Source organism: Kryptolebias marmoratus, linkage group LG1 (genome assembly GCF_001649575.2).
Source record: "Kryptolebias marmoratus isolate JLee-2015 linkage group LG1, ASM164957v2, whole genome shotgun sequence".
NCBI classification, from domain to species: domain Eukaryota; kingdom Metazoa; phylum Chordata; class Actinopteri; order Cyprinodontiformes; family Rivulidae; genus Kryptolebias; species Kryptolebias marmoratus.
The window spans coordinates 33811856-33819426 of record NC_051430.1 but is presented as its reverse complement, the minus strand read 5'-3'; the positions used below and the strand labels follow the sequence as shown (position 1 = coordinate 33819426).

The window sequence follows — 7571 nt, the reverse complement described above, 5'->3', positions numbered from 1 at the left end:
ACGGGTCAAGCACGAACCTCTTACTGCAGCTGCATCCCTGTCCTGTCCAGTTTTGGACAGCTCTTTGGTCTTTGGTCAGCAAAGGACTCCACAACGTCCCTGTACCCCCCTTGCTGCCCGTCACGCACACATGCCACAAATATTTCTGTATTTGGCAGGACTCTGAGTCCGCCGTGTAAAGCGTGAACAGGAAAGGAGCTAAAAGGATCCCCTGTGAAGCCCCAGTACTGCGGACGGAAATGTTTTGGAACCCATAATGCTAAAATAACGTATTACAGTCGGATGCTAGGCTTAGAGGTAAACTGTTAGGATTAGGACCAAGGGGTTGTGGGGAGGAATATGTTAGATATCGAGCAACCTTGGTTTAAAGTCCTGAACTGGTGCGATGCACGTTGCACGTATAGTTAGGGGGGTTCAAAGAGTGAACTGCCATCTGATGTTTATTGTTGCAGTTTTTGAACATCATAGAGCAACAAGATGTGCTCTGAGTAACTTGTGTTCCTCTGAAGTGGAAACCACTCGTTGTTTTTTTTGTTTCTGCCACAACCGCCCCTCCTTCCACCTCCGCATCCCACAGCCAAACAGATCCCGTTTCAGTGTGTGTACAAACAAGGTCCGAGGCCTTGTTATGATTCGACACAAGCCTGCTGACTCCCTGCTATCGGAAGGTGCTGACACGTTCATATTTAAACTTGTTTGGACGCGAAGCATAAACTCGTCTGTCCCATAAATGTTACTTAAAAACGCTCTGCTGAAGAACCAAATATAAACTCTGCGGGAACCATAATTAGTGCTGGTAAGAAGTTTGATTTTTTTTTTTGCACGGGATGCCATCTAAATTCAAGCCTACGCTCTGTGGGTCGGCAAAATGTATTCTGGGAAATGTAGGAAACCAAAAACAGCTGGAATTGGCTTTAAAATAAAATCTAATTCCAGGATTTTGTAATTCCAGGAGGGCTGTCAGCATCTCAAACAGATGACACGCGGCGCACGCTGATGACAGAGGGCAGCTGTCGGCTCACGAGGTTCGATTCTGGGATGTCTGTAGGCTGTGTTGGATCAAAAAAATGGCTGTTTACTCAGTGTTTCGCCAAGCCACTTCAACCAGCAGTTTGTTAAATACTGTAAGTGGGTTTATCTCAGTTCTTTAACTACACACCAGTCCTCTACTAAAATCTGAAGGATTTAATGACCTGTGATCTTTTTTTTAGCTACGACTATGGATGGATGGATAGATTCATGGATGGATGGATGGATGGATGGATGGATGGATGCATGGATGGATGGGTGGGTGGATGGATGGATGGATGCATGGATGGATGGATGGATGGATGGATGGATGGATGGATGGATGGATGGATGGATGGATGGATGGATGGATGGATGGTGTCAATTGAAACTAAATCTTACCTTTTAATCCAAAACAAAAGAATTTAAGGAAAAATATTTAATTTATCGCTGTCATATGTTCCTTACCTTTTTGTTTAACATTAGCTGTGAACTCCTTCAGATTATCTTTATTATTATTTGTATAAAACAATAAACTCTTTCATTATTACATAGACAACAAGCAAAAGCTTGGTAATTATGATCATTATTACACCCTTAAGTTTTTTGTCTGTTTCGCTCTTATTTGTCGGCACTAATATTAATCCTCCGCCTGTTCTCAGGATCCGGACTTTTATCTGATCGAGCTCATCCGACCGTGAATGTGTGAACGGAAAACCCTGACAGTTTTCATAACACCGTCATCCGATCTCTGACAGCCGGTGAGTCGCACCCGAAACATGAGCGCATTACTTAAAAGTCCAAATATGAGGACTTGATGGACAGTTTTAGGACAGTTTTTTTTATTGTTGGTCCTTTTCTGATACATTTGCTTTGGTATTGTTGACAATAAATAATGTGATAAAAACCTATTTGGTCTAAAAATAGGCGGCTTTGCTTTAATTAAGGCTACTCTATTGATTTATTGCCTTGTCTGCTGATTAACCCTCTAGTGCAGGGGTCGACAACCCAAAATGTTGAAAGAGCCAAATTGGACCAAAAAACCAAATATGTCTGGAGCCGCAAAAAATTAAAAGCCTTATATAAGCCTTATAATGAAGGCAACATGCTGTATGTATCTATATTAGCTATATTAGCCTATCTAATAGGCTAATATAGCTAATATAGCTGCTTTGGAGTCGGGCCAGCCGGGCCGGCCCTGCTTCGTGGGCGGTGCTAGCTTAGCTCCTGTTCACTCATTGGTTGTGGTTGTGACCAGATGCAAGCATAAAGAGCGAAGGTAGGAATATAAACAACAGCGTTAGCTTACCCTGCAGCGTTTCTGCCGTCTGTCCCCCAGCTGAAGGCCTGTAAAGCCTGAAATCTCTGGCGGATAACAGCTGTCCTAAAGTTCTATCAGTTCCTGATGAGGAAGATTACTGTGGCCTTCGCCGTCTTGTTGACAAACACCTGACACGCCCTTGTGTTTTATTTTACACCCAACTTTTCCGCTGACTCGTGTCTTCCTCTGCCTGTATTCTCCTCCTCTCCCAGCTGAAAGGCTCGTGGTGACGACATCCCTGATGCATTAGAGCTTTAGCAGTTGTTTTCGGTTTCAATCGAGGCATTTGATCCTTTTACCAAACTTATTATAAAACCTGAACCCTTAACTTGACTCCTACCTACTTGTCAAGAGATTATGGAGTGTCTTTGCCAAACCCTAGTAGAGATTTAATCTGAGTTTTCTTCAACAGTAGTTTTCTTTTGAACTGGGGTTCTGTGGAAAAGTTCTGAACATAAGGTATATTCAAAAAAAAAGTTAAAAAACAAAAACAACTGGACTTCTATTCTGTAGCTGAAGACGTTTCGCTTCTCATCCGAGAAGCTTTCTCAATTCAGAAATAGAGAGTGTGGAGTTGAGCTTTTAAAGCTGAGATGTGATGTAAGCTGGATTGCTTGCAAATTGTTCTCTCTCTCTCCTAACAAGCAATCCAGCTTACATCACATCTCAGCTTTAAAAGCTCAACTCCACACTCTCTATTTCTGAATTGAGAAAGCTTCTCGGATGAGAAGCGAAACGTCTTCAGCTACAGAATAGAAGTCCAGTTGTTTTTGTTTTTTAACTTTTTTTTTAATTTACCATGGCCTGGATGACTGAGAATCTACACCAGCATATCGAACATAAGGTATATTAAACTTTAAACATGTCTAATCTTCAAAACTTTGCGGCAGTTCAAGCCAACAACTTTTCCACCACATTTCATCGGTTATTTACATGGCATTCTAAAGTTATTTATAGGAGCAAATAGCAGCTACTAGCTGTAGCTTCTGTAAAGCCTGTGGGAACTTCTTTACAGTAAAACTAGCTAGCTTGCTACTTGCAGTTATCTTTTGCTAGCTGTCTTCAGCAATGAGCTAGCCTTTGCTACAATTAGCTATTATCTAGACTTTTGCTACTTTTAGCTGGTGTTCTGCTTCTTTTAGCTTTAGCAACTCGTTTAGCGTTCAGCAATCACACTGTTTTCACAGAAAATGTAATTTCTCTTGTTAAAACTAAACTTCTAAATCATGTAATTCTTTACATTAAACCTGAAGACTCCCATTTCCTCTGGTATACTTTAATATAATTTAATTTAATATAATAATATTAATATAACTTTAATATAATACCTTTGGAGTCAACCCAGTTCAAGATGGCAGCCAACTGCTTTTAGGAAGCACAAAAATGTGTCTAACTCTGTCAATTTTACAAATACTGAGCTTAAATGTGGAGAACACATTAGTCTCCGTCTTGGTGTAATCCAGGGTCCGTTCGCTGTCTCGTCCTGTATTTTAGTTCAGCAGTTTCTAGAACTGCCTGTTTTCTGTATCGCACATCCCTCCCACAGTTCAGCTGTGATGACTGCAATAAGGAAGCCTCCCGCTGGGTCATGGCCAGTGGCTGCATCTTTAAATCACGCCTAATTATGCAACAATTTCACATCGCAAACATGTCATATGGACAGGGTCCCGTAGTGGAACGAGCATGTATTTTTAGCATTGGGGTGGATCCCAGCGGAGCTAAGACGAGGAGCGCAGAGAAGCTTCAAACAGATGCGGACGGCTGAGACTGAAGGCTCACACAGGCCCGATTTCCATAAACTCATTATCCGTCCTCTGGGAAAGGGAAACTGCAACAGCAACTTATAAAACAGGAGCTTTTAAGAGCTGAGATAAAGTGCATTTATACTAAAACAGCAGCTGTACAGGTCAGAACTAAACTAAACGTCCCAATCCAGACATTTGAGTATTCATTAATGCTTTTGGGGGTAATCTTATCAGAACTAAAATATTACAGAACCAGTTCAAGTTTGGATGACCCTAACCCTACCTTTTCCAGAGCCTGAGCGGTGATGTCATTGATACCGATACAGTAGTAAACATAGATGGTTGTGTAGAAGGAAAAGGCGAGTGAGACCACTCAGGAGTGGCTCGGCTTATGCTTCATCTCGAAAGTCAAGTTTTATCATCCTCCCCGGCGCTCCACCATGGCAGACCCCAAAAGAGACGATCCGAGGACCTCGCTGAGCCATTTGATCAGCCGTAGCAACATTCCCAGCTAACTTGTTCCTTAATCCCTCGTTTTCTCGGATATGCCCCATTGGTGTATGAATGTGATCTGAAGCACTGATTAGGACTCCATAGAATGATTTAGTCAGATTAGCTTTGTAGAGATTCGATAGACTGCTGAGTGAATGTGTGTGGATGGGGAAATGAGGGCACAGATTGTGTAGTAAAGGGCTTTGATTGGGTAGAAAGGTGCTACATAAGTACGGTCCATTTTTAGTCTTTTATTTAAAAACAATGCAATGGAGGTTTAGGATTGTCTCCCCAATGATTTGTACAACTTAACATGAGGTATAAGCATAAATTACATGATTCTCTGACATCCACTAAGCAACAATTACACAAACCCTCGGTACAACGCAAGAGATGTAGCTCTTCCAGTCAGGAGTCAGTGGTTCCCCTTACATCATAAGGATAAGGAACATGTGATGTTCCAGGTGTTGTTCGTATTTCGGACGGGGAAGACTAGTGGTGGTCCTGACGTGCAAACCACATGAACAAATCACTCAACATAAGGACAAATTCAAAAAACACAACAACATTAACCTACCAGAAGGTTACCAATCCGTGTTCTTTGTTTTTTTTCGTTTCAAAGTAAAATTTCAAAAACAAAACAAGCATGTTTTTTTTTTTTTTTTTCGTTTTTAAAAGGAAATTAGAAAAACGGCAATTGCAAAAATAAAAAAGGGGTACGTGCTTGTTTTGTTTTTGCAATTTTATTTTGAAATGAAAAAACCAAAGAACGAACCGTACACGGATTCTGTATGTTGCAGTGCTCTAAGTCTTCGCCCGGTGTCTTGGACACTGTCAATGCACTTTTGCACTTCCAAATTATAGTCTGTGTTTATGACTTTTTTCTTTTCTTCATGACTACAAGTCATCCTAAAATAGACAGCAGAGGAAATTACAGCCCTGTGTGCCCGTGTGCTACTGTGAGGTTTTACTAAGCATCATTCCATAAGCAGCCAGAGCCCGAAGAACACAGGGGGGGGATAATAGCGGCAACTTCTTCTCTCTGTGAGTCAGATGACCACGTCTGCAGGGGGACGGTGGGAAATTGACTTAGTAGTGTTGCGGGCAGACAGAAGCATGTGTCCAACTCATCACATCCCAAACTGAGACGGAGGTGCAAGGAATGAGAGGTATACGGTCTTGAATCAACGCCAGTTGGGTTTTAAAGGGGGGGAAAAAAAGAAAACAAGTTTTGAAGTCAAGGACAACGAGCTTCCCACTTCTGCAACAAACTACAGGCAAGCTTTGGCAAGTGATTCAGAAATGCTCACCCCTTTCATTAAGAGGATTCAGTTGAAGTCTCTGATTGGCAGCCGATCATAATAAAGCACTTTTGGGAGGTTTATCAGTGAATCGACTAGATGGAGTGGCTTTACAATTACCTCGACTCTCTGTAGGCAGCTAAGAATCAAGGAGGATGGAAGGCAAACACAGGAATAATATTTATGACGGCGTTCACATCCCCTAAAAATGTCTCGAATATTCCTTTACTGACAAGAGCTACCACCCTGTCAAAACTGGTGATTACTTCACTTTGAGGAAACATTTCCGATCCACATTATAACCAAAGCAGACTATAGTACCACTGAATATCTTCCTACAATATATATATATATATATATTTTCTCTCCCCCTCCCTCCCTCTTTCATTATCTTAGTTGAAATATAGCAGGCCTGGGGTACTTTTAGATAGTTTGGTACCGTTAGTCTGTACAATTAGTTATTATATCATATTGGCTGTTAGCGGGCCTTTTTTTTGGTACCTCTTAGTATTATACCACATTGATGTTTTAATTTCTATCAATTTAATTATCTTAGCATCGGCACTGTTAGCTAGATTCTTCGTGCCTTAGTTTAGGCAATGAGTTGTTTCAATGAAGTATGAGGGGACCAACACATTTATGTGCGTCTGTACATACATGACTCCACACAGTCAATATCGTGAAGATTTATGATGAATTTTAGATTTAATGCGATGCTTTTAAGCTACTATATATAACTGTTTGGTTCTAAAGATGGTCGTATTTACATACACTAAAGGATCACACCATTCAGTCTGAGCCAACAGTTCCCTATAAAAACCACGACAAAGAACAAAGCAATGTTTCTGATTCTCCCTGCCACTGGAAAGTTAACATCAGGGAGGGTTTACCTGATTATAACAGGTACAAAGGTAAATACGGACACTTCTCTTGCTTTAGACTGACATGTACGGAGATGAAGCCAATGAATAAATTCTGATGCCTTCAAACACCCACACACCGATCGCGACGGGGGGAAAATAGTCTCCGGCAAAGTCACACTTCTGCTATGCTGCGTTAAGAGGATCCCCCAGCCGACCGCGGTCATAACTCCCCATCGCCATGGCAACCCCATCCCACCTGAAAAAAAAAAGCAATCTGGTAGTAGGAGGAAGGCGTGAAAGCTCGTTGTGCTCGTTTCTTCCTCTGCTGTCGCTCTTTGTTTCTCGTCCGCCCTCTGATTCTTTCTCCAATTCTGCCAGGAGTCATAAATACCCCATAATATCACCATCCGAGGCGGCGCACAGATGCACAACCTTCAGGTGCAGATAACAGTTCCTTCCGCGTGAAGACAGGACAGATGGGCCTCAACAGGCAGGGAGGGGAATATTACTTCCTGGTTGTTCTGGGGAACGCATCACAGCTGCAAACTGATGGGAGCACGGGAGAGAAAGGGTCGCGACACGAGCGAAGGAAAAAAAAGGACCAAAGTATGGAATGAAACACAAAATACCAGGAAGAGACAGAGAACAATATCTGTTTCTTCTACATCTCTACAAGAGTTTGACCAGTCCTCATAGATGATCAGACGCTCCAGGATTTTGTGATGTTGCAATCGCAACTATTAACGCAAAATCAAGAAAACCCAGTGAAATCGCAACTTTTTGCAACTTTGCCCAAAACACTGCAACTTTAACCCAATATTTATTGTTTCTAAAGTGATTC

The 7571-nt window shown here is 41.8% G+C and overlaps 1 long non-coding RNA gene across 1 annotated transcript in view; it reads left to right on the top strand.

Moving 5' to 3' along the window:
* Positions 1–657: 657 nt before the first annotated feature.
* The window catches only part of LOC119617574, a 22978-nt gene continuing 16064 nt past the window's right edge, over positions 658–7571 (top strand). Inside the window, exons 1-3 of the long non-coding RNA XR_005233907.1 lie at positions 658–796; positions 953–1124; positions 1671–1769. This is a non-coding gene — a long non-coding RNA (uncharacterized LOC119617574). The remainder of the gene's footprint in view (positions 797–952; positions 1125–1670; positions 1770–7571) is intronic.